This window comes from Pinus tabuliformis, chromosome 4_2 (genome assembly GCF_031772625.1).
Source record: "Pinus tabuliformis cultivar Carrire ecotype Pingquan chromosome 4_2, CPIR1, whole genome shotgun sequence".
Classification (NCBI taxonomy): Eukaryota; Viridiplantae; Streptophyta; class Pinopsida; order Pinales; family Pinaceae; genus Pinus; species Pinus tabuliformis.
In genome coordinates this window covers 160881526-160894848 of record NC_142304.1, presented here as the reverse complement: position 1 = coordinate 160894848, position 13323 = coordinate 160881526, and the positions used below count along the sequence as shown (strand labels likewise).

General features: G+C 41.1%; 1 pseudogene; it reads left to right on the top strand.

Annotated features, from left to right (window-relative positions):
* The window catches only part of LOC149168684 (uncharacterized), a 37619-nt pseudogene extending 32622 nt beyond the window's left edge, over positions 1-4997 (top strand).
* The last annotated feature ends 8326 nt before the right edge of the window (positions 4998-13323 follow it).

Genomic DNA, 13323 nt, shown 5'->3' with positions numbered 1-13323 from the left:
AGGTTGCGATTGAGTCGTTGAGACAAGAGGCTGTTGTATTGCAACCTAAGAAACTTGGGGTTGACATACAACAGGTAACGCTTGTACTTGCGATGCAGTCACCATAGTAGGTATAGTGGGAGTATTCGACACAGGGTGGACTGGTTGCATTGAATATACAACCCTTGGTTGCTGAGGCAGTATTGGTACCCAACCGCTGGATGTAATTCTAGTTTGACCTGAACTTTGTTGTAAACTCTCATATGGTTGTTCTCTGGGAGGGAACAATGAAAAGGCATACTACCCTCCATATGGTGGCAATCCAGTACTTAAAGGGTAGATTGGCCTTTGAAGACACATTGGATCAATTTGTTGAGTTTCAACATAAGAAATACCAGATGATAATCCGGATGAAGAAATAGGAACTAACCATGTCGTCGAAGCAGTCCCTGATGGGACTCCGGCTTGTTGTTGATAACTTGCCGGGACAGATGGTATACCATTGAACATCGTTGGAGTAGCAGTAGGAGGCTGTGCCACTGCTGTGTCGGACGACACAGTCCTAGATGTCGACGGTTGTTCAGACATATCTAGTCTATCCAAAAGATTTTCTAGCGATTTCGATTAACTTTCTTCCACGATCGCGGATTACTTGATCAACTAAAACAAAGGGGAAGTATGTTTCTGAAGTAAATGAATTTTAGACACTTTGACACAACTTGTTTTTTCAATTTTAAAGAGTCGAGAAAAAACAAAAGATGACTCTAGTCTCCTTCGATTTTTAATGAGCCTGAAGTGACAAGTGCTCAGATGGACCTTTTCTGTTAAGGAGTCTAAAAAGGAATGAAAGGGACTACTCTGGAGTTCTAGGTAGATGGTGTGCCAAACCAATCGCAAAACCGCAGAATACTTTTTAAGGTACGGGCGGTCAATCTTCCCGAATGCTGTGTTCAGTGCATTGCGATCAGTAGGGCGGCCGACACGGCTTCCTATGGATAAAGGTTTTATGCCTATAGGGGTCTCCAAATATATACTCGACGGTACGTGGGAGCACAATCTGTACTGGCACTTATTGTCTCACAGTGGAGGAATCACCCAACCAATAGTGAGGACAACAGTTACCAGGCTTTACGACGTCGGAACACGTCTCTAGCCTAGACCACTATGTTGTGCGTTAAGTTACAAAGCGTTGTTAAGTTCATTCAATTTATTTTAGGTTGATCTTTCTTAGAAGTTTGCCTTTTTGGATCACCACGAGATGTAGATACAATTCCTAAATGCAGTCTAAAGATGATAAGCAAGCTTTTATCTCTCTTCAACAATGAAAATCCTAGCTACAAGGGGAAAAGAAAGACACAATCTTTTCTCAAAGAGCATAGAGCACACTGTAAATGCACTTTTCCTAAATCAAACCATACAAACTGTCAAAATGCAAATGCACTTGTGCATGTATTTTTTTTTCACTTTCTTAATATTGATGCCTAAAAAGAAAGTTGTTGTACAAACTTGAATTCGATTTCAAGTGAAAAACACAAACAAGCTTCTTTTCAAAATCAAAAAGAAGATTACGACACTTTATGATTTTGAAGTAAACACTTGTTTCGACACTAGAAATTCAAAAATTCAAACCAAAAGACAAAAGTAAAAGCGCAATCAACTGTCAACAGCAAACAAATTTACTCCTAAGATCAAAACGACACTTACGACAAGTCTAAATCTAAGGGCGACAGTGTGACTAGTTTACTTTTGTAATGGGAAACTGCAAATGATGTAACAAATACACAAAAACAAATACAGTTTCTTTTATACAACTGAGGTGGAATTAAGGTAGAGAAAAGGGGTTTTCAGATAGGTACACACACTGATAACAGGCTGCAAAAATCAGAGATAAAACTGAACAAAATGAAGCAAAGAACCACAGCTGCACAGGGCAAAGGCTGATCAGCGCACCTGTTGCACAGAGAAACTGAATTACAACGCAGGTAGCCCTCTCGAGACCTGTGTTGAAATGAAGAACCTCTTCACAGAGCCTGCGCTGAAGCAGAAACGAGAATCTTCTCTGGGTTCTGGGTCACGGTTTGCAGTTTAATCTATGGTTTTTGGCTGGATAAAAGCTATCAGTAAGGTACAATTAGAGGGATGATTTAAAGGAGGACTAAGAGCTATCACAAAGGGCAGTTAGAGCATTTTTGGATCAGCTGTTCAGATCATAAACAGGCCCAGTGAATGGACTAGAGTAGCAGATCTCTACTTTGCATTTGTAAATGGCAAATGCAGTTCGATTCGCCACTCCTAAGTTTATGAGAAGAACAACAATAGAAACACAAATAAACTAACTAGATACGATCCCCAGTGGAGTCGCCAATTTGTTGTTGGGAAAAGTATCTATTCAGAACGCCCCTATCCCACTCTAAGGTGTGACAGTGCCTTAGCAACAAACAAGGAAAACTACTTGAGTATTCTTCTTTATGAAATGTAAACGAAGAGGAAGGATAAACTAACCTGTGTCTTGCGCTAGTTTGTTGATCCAATCGCTCCTCTCTTCAATAGCTCCCAGCTCCCTGCTCCCTTACCGGCCCAGCTTCACCAAATTCCTGCAAGATCACAGAAGAGAGAAACTACACGAAGATATAGATTTACATTCATAAAAAGCTTAGGATCAGATTAAGCTAAACATGCAAATATAACAAAACATCATTGATACACAGCATGTAGGAGAAACTCAAATAGTTTTATTGATATGATAAGAAAGTCCAAGAGGAGATACAACCAAGTGAGTCCCGATCTAGCATCTACCTCCCAGCAAAGGAATCCCTTCCTCACCTCCAACAAAGCATAAATCGCCCAATGCACTAATCTCAATCTCAAACCAACAGCAATTCTCTGCAAAGTACAAAATTCCAGCCTCTGGATCTCTGGGATGAGGGATCCATATATAGATGTAAGCAGAGAGGATGAGTCAGCTTATGTTTTGACTTGTGGCTTCTCTCTGTCAGTTCTTGCTTCCACTTGGAGACTGAGAGCCTCTTACTCATCACTGGTCGAATTCAGTGAGGCAAGTGTCATTGGAGAAGATTCTGAAAGCTTCCATTGTCTCTCCACCTCGTTGAATGACTCTGCCACTTGTCATTTCTCGCTCAACGCACCTGGGTAGTGCATTCAAGTGCGTTGCAATGCACCTAGCCAGTGTATTTGGGTGCTTTGCAACGCAGGCAGCTAGTGGAGCTTCTGAATTGATCCTGATTTGACTAGTTTTGAGCAGTTTCTGGTGGAGAACTTCTGGGAGAAGCTGTCATTGGTTGACCTTTTTCCTTTAGGGGCAGGAACAAAACTTTTAGGGACTTTGGATCCCTTGGATTATGGAAATTTCATGCTTAGAGCTGTAAGGCACAAAAATGTCTATAACAGATAGGAAGAGAACATCAGGAAGGATCTTCATTATTTGGTCAACGATAGTTTCTTGGTACAACAGGAAATAAAGATAGATTGCACTCAGTTTGGTAGAGGTAGAGTACATGGCTGCGAGTTAAGCAACATGTGAGGCCATCTAGATGAGGAAGATCCTGGTTGGTTTTTTTGGTCAATAAATGGATACAACTATGATTTACTGCGATAATCAGAGTTGTATCAAACTCTCTGAAAATCCAGTTTTTCATGATCGGTCCAACCATATTGATAACCATTATCATCATCTTATAGATTGTGTATTGAGGTGGATTATGTTGTTAGAGTAAATTCCCATGGAGGAGAAAGATGCTAGCATTTTGAAAAATGCATTGTCAAGATGTAAATTTGAGTTTCACAGAGACAGGATTGGGGTAGTTGATAATCCCTTTCTTGTTGAGAGGGAGTGTTGAGAAAGTTTAATTTGCCCTTGAATTAAACTGAGAATTAAAATAGAATTCTATTCTCATAGCAACTTGTAAATAGTTGATTAACGTTAATTAACTTAATTAGCTTATGAATTTTGAGTTGGAAGTCTTTCTGAAGTCATGTATATGTTCTCCCTATATTGTGGGGGTCCAGGTTGAGTTAATTGTGAGTTGTAATTAGATAACTCACTTTACTTAGTTAAGTTCAATTAAATTAGTTCCAAACTGTTTAAGGAGCTAATATTGAATTAACAATCAGTTGGTGCACTAATGCATTAACTAGTGCTACTCGAGTTAACTGAAGATTCCCTCATTAGAAACTCATGCATGTCGATTCTAAGAAAGACCCAGTTGAGACTAGAGTACAGGAACAATGTACTATCAGTTGTATGATTTACTAAGTTGTATAGATTATGCATGTAATCAAGAATTGAACCTTGAAGGGATTGCGTAGTTTTGGATGCACTGGTTTCCCACTAATATGGGCTAATCAGCCATAGTAATTGCACAAAGAAATGGGGACTTGGAGAACTTCAAAATTGGCTAAGTGTCAGCCAAGAGTTTGCTTGTGAGATGGAGATTGATTTTACTAAGTGTTGGGATTGTTCTTTTGAGAACAAGCATTGTATTATCATCTAATATTTCTAATATATGCAATACATATAGTGGGGGTTTGAGCTATGGCTTTCCCCAGATATTTATTGTGTTATGTGTATTTGATTATCTTCCTCTTGTCAATTATTGTTTTCATCTATCTATTAGCTTTTGCTAAATGAAAGTAGAAGTATATTCTCGTCATGTTCTTTACTACATTGCATGAGCTTGTGAATCTATAGGATTTTCTACATAATTGTCCATACCTGAAACAACTATGTTTCCATAGTGGTCATTGATTGATAAATTTGCTGGCCCAATAGGGTATCATATTGAAGGAGATTAATGTGATATTTGGATGGGAAATTAGGGATGTTATGATAAATGGCCAGGGGCCTTGAATCATTAATTTGATCAATCCAACAGTTAGAGAATATTAATATTGAATGTAATTTAAGGCCCTCTTTAAGGACATTCTCCACTATTTCTCTTTGTTTGAATCTGTGGAATTTGAATTTGAGTTTCATTGATGTTGATAACGGAAAGACATGATAATGACATACTGTGCAGGATGGGAATTGCTCCTATTGTGAAGTTCTACCATTTGAAAATTAAATGGAAATTATACGCAGGAGTGACATGGTGCTTGTGGGATATTAGGATTGTAAGTTAATAGAATTGCATAATCATATGGATCATTCTCCTTAAGTTGGCCAACAACATTTGGCATCCTTCAAGAATTATACTTATTTATACATTATCTATTTGTAATCCAGATAAAGCAAGTTGGAGCTTTGTAGCTTTCCTTTATAGCTATGAATTTAGTAGAGGGGGTGCTAGGGGCAGTTGTAGTACTTATTTTGGATTATAATAAAAATATCTTTGGAGATCTTACACACTATAGTAGTGGTCAAGCGGTTGTATACTATGGCACAAGAACTGTTAAGCTACTATATGTTTTGGAAAAATGGGATTCATTGGTGGTATGATCAATGCTATAATATGGTATGTGGTTGAGAAAATACCACTGGAAACCTACTCTACTAGATAGGCCACAACCATATATGTGAAACTTCTTTTCACATTTTCAATTGCAGATATCATCCTATATATTTTATTTACATTCAAGTATGATATTGTCCCATTCTTTGTAGGCATCATACTCTTAGATGTATTTTAATTCTTTATGAGATATTTCAACCACGACACCTAGGTGACATCAGAGACATATTTTTCTTCCTCTGTTGTTCTCACTGCTAGGGGTGCCCATGGTGATAGGGATATATTTTCTAACTATCATGAAGCATAATTATAACTATGACAAAATACCCCTCTTGATGCCAAGGTAATTTCATGGTGGGACAATCAAATCACAAAAATGGGAATAAAAAAAGTGAAACTTGAGTACTTGTAGGAAGTATTTACACAATCTCATTGGATAGTGATAATTAACAAATATAATCCATTTAATAAGCCACCTATTTCTACCATACCTTGACATATTGATTAACGAACTATCTCGAAGTCCATTTGCTAGGCCATACATTATCGATATCACAATTGGCCTATGAGAATTACAATGTAACTCCATACTCAGACCTTCATTCATCATGATTATGGTTCACCCACACAAAACCCTTGCCATTGAATTTCATTTTCTAAGTCATACACTGTCAGTATCACAGTTGGTCCACAAGAATTACATGGTAACTCTATCCTCGAACCTTCATTCATCATAATTACAAGTCATCCACATATGCATAGTTATGGTTCAACCACAAAAATCCCTTGTCTTCAATAGCACTTGGTTTTCAGTCATCCACAAACCCATGTTTATGGGTCAACACACATAACCCTTCTCTCCATTGGCTCATATTCAAAAAAAATTTCTAAGGAGGGAACTTGACATAATGGGGAACATTTCTTCCTAAGTGGGGAGAATTGATTAGAATGAAAATTTGTATCGACCCATGGTATTGAATGATGCAACTCAATAAGGCACCAATAATACTACAAATAACATGCCTCATATGCGAAAGGACAGATTGGTCCTCCATAATGTAGTTGTAAAAGGGTATTCTTCTTAATTAATAAAGTTATATTTTATATTCAATTCTTTTTTCTAATGTTTCTATGATTATTTTCTTGGTGATGCATATGATCCTCCTCTCCTATCTCAACATTCATGGTTCCTGGATCTTGGGCCCCCAAGATCTAGATCATAAGCTCTTGTATTCTAGAATAACTTTATCAGATGAAAAATGACAACTTTAAAACTTATGCATACCTATCCTCACTAGTATTTTACATCTCCCCTTCTATGCCTTTTTCCTTGTTTTATATTCTTCTTAGGAAATTGGAGAGTAAAATTGTTTTATAACTAATGTTATTAATATGTTAACTCCTTTTCTTTTTAATTAGGGAGAAGGAATTTAGAAGGGATATTTTTAATTAATTAAATTGTCATTAGTAGGTGGGTTCCCCAATAATGTCCATGAGATATTTTCATCAAACCTTATAATTCCCATGAAACAAAACATATGTAAGTATGAAAACATCAAGAATACCATCACGATGAAAACCATGTATATGAAATATCCCAATATCCATCATCATTAACAAGCATGTGAAGCCACCCTTATGTCTCTAATTAGAAATATTGTCATCAAAACATGTAACATAGTAAAAAAATACTATGTTGTGTCAAAAACATGATAATATCTCATACCTTGCAAGATGTCCAAGTAAATTAAAGTAAAAACACCTCATGCAAAGGAAATGACTCATGTCAGCTCGAGGGGTATACTAGGGCCAACCATGTAGAATGGTCTTTTCTTGTCCTCCTCCTTTTCTCCTTGTACCCCTATATGCATGCCTTGGAAGGATATTTCTTCCCCCCCCCCCCCCCCAACGCTTTTTGTTGTTGGAATGTCAGTATGTGTATGTGATGAAGTGGCCTCGGAAGGAAAACATACAAGTGTGCATGACGTATGAAATTTCCCAATGTAATATGTGCAAGGGAATTAGTGGTTAATGAGAATGTAAATATGTGTCTTGACATAATGTAGAGGGTGCTTGAGGAACAATGATCACAGGGTGAACTGAGTAATGAGAAATAGGAGGCCAATGTGCAAATTAAGATGCAAACCTGATAAGGTTAGACTACCAACCATATTGTTGGCTTGGTGGGGCCTGACCTAGGTTCGGAGTTAATTAGCCAAACAAATCCCTACACTACCGGCCCTTTCGGTAACATCCCACGAAGCGCGGACTGAGATCTCACACACAACAGTATGGGGGGATGTTGGAACCAAGTTTCCGCACCCTGGAGATGTCTAAGGTGTCGATTTAGTCCAACTATGAATATATTTGTGCAGGTCACTTCACGCACTGTCCTCACCTGCGATACCTTCGCGATCTATTACAATCACCTTTGCACAGCCCTAACCACGGGTTAAGGTGATTTTGCACTACTAAGGAAGTGCTCTGCACTATTTTTCCAAGTTACGCCGCGTATCTTACTTATCTTCTTATAATTGTTAGTTATCTTCGCATAACCAGATACTCTACCTTATATTTGCTTAATCAACATAATAATATATGTTCGCGCACTGTATAAATAGTAAACTTGTAATTCATACCCAATATACTTAATGCATAAGACATGAAATAGATACACATAATTGATATGAAAACTTCTCTTTGTTAATTCTTCAATGGTTATAGACTTGCCTCACCCTGTGCACTTAGCTGTAAGGGTCCTTGCACTCAGTTGCAGACTACTAGGCCTCTGTGCACTCAGCTACATAGCCTTCTCCTACTCTACGACCCAAAGACTCGACCTTACACTTCAGCTAAGACTCAATTCTTCATCCTTCATTCCATGACTTCATTGTGTTGTTTACAACTTAGAGCCTTGCTCTATTTATACAATCCCATGGTCCGTGGACCATGGGTAGATCTCTAAAGTTGACATTACATTATAAACATGAGGCCGGAGAACCCTATGATTCATTTACAAGTTTGCGCTCCGTGCCCACAAAAATGCAGAGCTTTACATCAGATTTAGTCAAAATCTGGGCTTTAAGCCCCAAAACTTCCCTTGGGGGATCCTGCGCCCAACAGGCCCTAAACACAAACATCGTGACTCACCTCGAATCACTCTTTCGGTGCAGAGATATTTGTGTAGAGACCTCCCAACTCTACCTGGACCGCTGCAAGATCGGCAGTGCACTGAGTGACTGCCTTCTGTACCTATTAGACGCATTGTTCAGAGACCGTGGTACCTGAACTGCTTCCCTCCATCTCTTGCATTCCCTACATCTACGCGAGCTTGGCTTCGATCGAGGCTATAATGGAAAATGCCTCATCGATCCAAGGTTGTGTGCATGCCTTCAAGACCGCTTCCTTATGTTGCGTAACGTCTACCTGCTCCTTGAGCACTTTTTCTTGCTGCATCCTTGCAAGCCTCTATGTAAGGGCCACCGTCTACGTGGTCCCTTTTATGTCATCGTACTATTGTTGCAGCTCACGTACCTCTGTTTCCAAGCACTGTATGTCTGGGTCCTCCTGCAGAGTAGTAAGAACCTTGAATGACTCCTTGAATAGCTTGGTACAGTCCTTCACTGTACTATTGATCTCTTTTATTCCTACTGTAATGGCGCTGGTGCGCTGTTCCTTCACCTCAAGCGAAGTTGAAGGCTGCACCTTTAATTACAGCTCAACTATCTGAAGGTTTAGCTCCAACTGAACGTTAGCCATTTCTTCTTTCACCTTGCACACCCCTACTTCTAGTCTCCAGATGCATGCCTCTATTGGTGCCTCTCCTGGGATGGCCAACTCAGGGACCATCTGGCAGGCTTCTTCAACCACCTGCACTAGCTGCCTATTTTGTGTTACGACCTCGTCACATTGTAAGCTTAGTTGTTCCATGTTAATTTGTTGTTCGCTCAACACCTGGAGTGTGCGACCCTCCCTAGCCCGCAGTTCTGTAGTCACTTCATCCTGCTGAACATAGAGCAATTCCCGAGGGAGTGCAGCCATGTTGACCCCAACTCCCTTCAACACACTGACCATAGGCCCGTTGGCCTTATTTTCTGTAACCAGTGTTGCCTCTGGAAGCACTATAGTTTTGGTCATGCGGGCGCGCAACACTTCCTCAGCCATGGGCATGCCTACTGTGAGGCTGGTCAACGGAGTACTAGCCTAAGGAGTGCACACCTGCAACTCCTGTATCTGTGCCTAGAGGGCCCCCAACACCATCTGATTTTCCTCCATGAACTGTTGGAGGGCCTCCGTGGTGACATCCTGCACCATCTCCCCTATGTCATGGAGATCTCCCCCAGTGAGGGTGATTGGGTCAAAAGAAGTCTTGGAGGCCTTTGAATTCTTTCATGGCCCCCCACTCTCTCTGGCATTGGCATTTCAACTGTGTAGATGCTGTCTATGGGTCTACGCCATCTTCCTCTGTTTCAAGCTCTTGTTTAGGCGAAGGCGATTTATGGTCCTCGCGCTCCTTCTCTACAGCCTATTGTTGTTCTTTTGCTACCTTCATAGCGTCTCGTGCCACCTGGGCCTTTGCTGCTACTACTTCATTCCTTCTCTTTTTTGCCAACTGCACCATTCATAGTTTGGCCTCCTCCTTCTTCCTTTGAGCAGCAGACTTCTCTACTTCCACCATAGAGCTGGCTAGAGTGCACCACTCTGGTGGCCATGACTCAAGTATGGTGAATATGACATCGTCCATGGCCAAGTAAGGGAGCTCGTTCCATTTCTTCGCGGGGTCCTTGCATGCCCTAATATATATGCGATGGAAGTCCGTCTTAAAATCAGCAAAGCTCTACAAACTATTGTACACAGTGGGTGAGAACCACAGCTTGCGGTTAATCCCCATCCCGATGTTCATCTCCATGAACACCCAGAATATCTTACTATCTCGGATGCTTTGTACATCCTTAGTTACCCATAGCAAAGCATACTTCGTTGCCTCCGCAAGATCCTGTGCAATTGTGGGGAACTAGCTGTCCTTAGGCAATTCCCAAGCCACTAGCACTATGGACAATAGAAGCCATGCATAGTGGAAAGTCTTCCCCTATTCATGTGCCTTAAGGAAATTCTCCAAGAACTCCCTGCACAAGTACTCCAACCAGTTAAACTAGACCCCCTCTACACACTGCGCAGCAATGCTTCTACATAACCTTCCCAGCTAGTATCTATGTCATGACTCAAACAACAGCGTTGTTGATACTGGAGATCTCGTAGCCTCTCTTTTCTTCTCCAGCTTGAATTTCTTTTTCATGGCCTCCGCGATGGCAAAATCATTACGCTTACCCTCCAAAATATCTGCTGGGTCCTCCCCTTTGTAAGGGAGTCAGGTAATTCTATGAATTAGGTGGTCCGTGATGGGGATGGGCTCCTCCAGCCATAAACACCCATCATCCACCAGGAAGAGTAGCTGTTGATGATAAAGATAGTCACTGGGGCACGATGGTAATGTGACACCCAGAGCAGGTTTAACAACCCTGCTTTCTCTACTCCGCATAACCACTTGTATGGCTCCAACTCTATGACTCTCGTCGTTGTGTTTTTCTTTGATCGCATTAGCTTCGTGGTTGCCAAGTGTAGGAATTTCTCATGGTCTATGACATCCCAGTATTCAAACATTAGAATCAGCACCCGTCCCAAGTTCGCTCCTTCAAAAATGATGTCATTCGAGAGCAGCACAGTCTACAGAGAGCTCTTTCTCTCATCTAGGTCCTTGGGCACCCGTGCTTTCCCTTTCTGCAGAGGAAAATACACGGGAAACCTGGTTAGAGGGTCCACACCCTGGGTTTCTACCTCAATTTCTTCGTCTTCCTCCTCGTCGACCAGGATGTCTTCAAGGTCTTCTTCCTCCTCATCGGTTTCCAAATTGACTACTTTCCCCTTTTCTTCCATGGTTAGTTTAGTTCTCAACGGGTTTCTAGGGGACATGTGTACCAGAACCATAGGCTGCTTGTCTTTCTTGGGTCTCGGTGTGTGTGGTGATTTAGGGATTTTCGCGACTATCTTGGTGCTTTCTGAGGCATCTCCTATTATCATGGCCTGTGTGGCCTCTTAAGCAGTCATCTCTCCGATATCCCTGGATTCTTCAGACGCTGCCATATTGTTGTTCCACAAGTCTCTCAACTGCTCAGGTAAGTGCTCAAATAATGCCTTCGACTTCAACAGGTCAACTAGGTTTGGGTTCAAAAATCTCTAGGAGCACGACAACTCAATTCTGAAATGGCCAAGTGTTGTTTTTTGGGCAGCCCTTTTGAACTTATAACACCTTTTGAATTCGAATTTGATCATTCCCCCCAAATCTGGTCCATTAATGCTTCCTTGGCAGTAGATTTTCCAAAATCTAGCCCATAAAGTTTGCCTTAAATGCTTGCTGCTCGCTCCATTTGGTCTCAATCCAAGCATCACATCATGAATAGTGACTGTAACAGTCACTTTCCAGCCGACCCGCGCGGCAACGCAACTACCCTTGCGATGTCGCGGACCCTGTGACACTTTGCTCCTGTGCGTAGTCCTATTATCACGCAGCTCCTGGGCAGAGTAGTTTATAGTCCCACACCTCCTTTCAACTACCTAGAGCACTAAGACTATGCTTCCCATGGCTAGTTAGGTGGTCGAGCCACCAGTATATCGCTTCAACTGACTACTATTTATTTTTCACAGGAAGAGTTCGCCATTTAACTTCAACTGCACCATGCCACTATCTGTGAACTCCTTAATAACATATAGTCCAATCCAATGCATCAAACTGATCAACTCTCAATGGTAGTCCCCAAGTTCGTCAACATAATCGAGCTCATCATGTTCTATCACCATGGTCTTTTTATCAAGAAAGTCCTTCCTTATTCCTTCCTTAATATTCTTGAATTCTGCTTCCACCATGGCACTTTTCTCCCTCAACCAACTTCTTTCATTCATGAGTTCTTGGAGCCTAACATCACCCTACTAGATCTCTTCATCAATTCTCAAGCATTCTTCTTCGAGCTCTTTCCACTGCGCGATCCCTTCTGCCAAGGTTCCGTGATCTGTCATATCTACGGGTGCTGTTATGAGTGGACTAGGTATGATATACTCCATCGGCATTACAATGATCACTCCATAGACCATCCTAAAATACGTTTGTCCCATCAGTTTCTTGCACGTCACCCTATAATCCCATAGTACTGCTAGTACGCGCAGGTCCCAATCACTTTGTTGTGCACTACATACCTTTTTCAATGCTTTGCATACTTTGTTAAATGCTTTCGCGTGGACAACCTTCTGCGCAATTGTTCTCTCCACACACTGTCGTTCCAATTTGAAGAGTCATTTGTGCATTTCCCCCCCAACACATGCTTATTGACTATATCTGTCAATGTGAGGTTCATGTGCATCTGCGTAGGTTGTTTTCGACATGCATGTACTCACCTAGCCAGATGCGTGCACAGACCACCCCGTCCATTGTATTCGTCTATCAATCACATTCTAGGCTTTCGAAATCATGTGCGCATCATCCTCCTACATGCGCGCCAGTCTTCAAAGCTTCCTTTTTGTGTACCCCACTACCTCATAGGCGTATCGCGCAATACCCAATTCAAAGCCTGGAAACGTTGTTTTTCTATCACCTCCCTTTCAAATATGTCCAAGAAGAATTTATCTCACCTAATCCATCATAGGTAGGTAGATCTCTTACTTCTGTCGATACGCAGCGTAGTGATCTTGTCATCATATTACAATTCAGCGTGCTTACCTCGTGTAATCAGTTTTTTCATTGCTCTATTTCCTCATCAGAATCTGAAGTATAGGAGCTCTCGCACTCCCATGAAATTCATCCATCCGCGGTGGGATTTACCCAGTC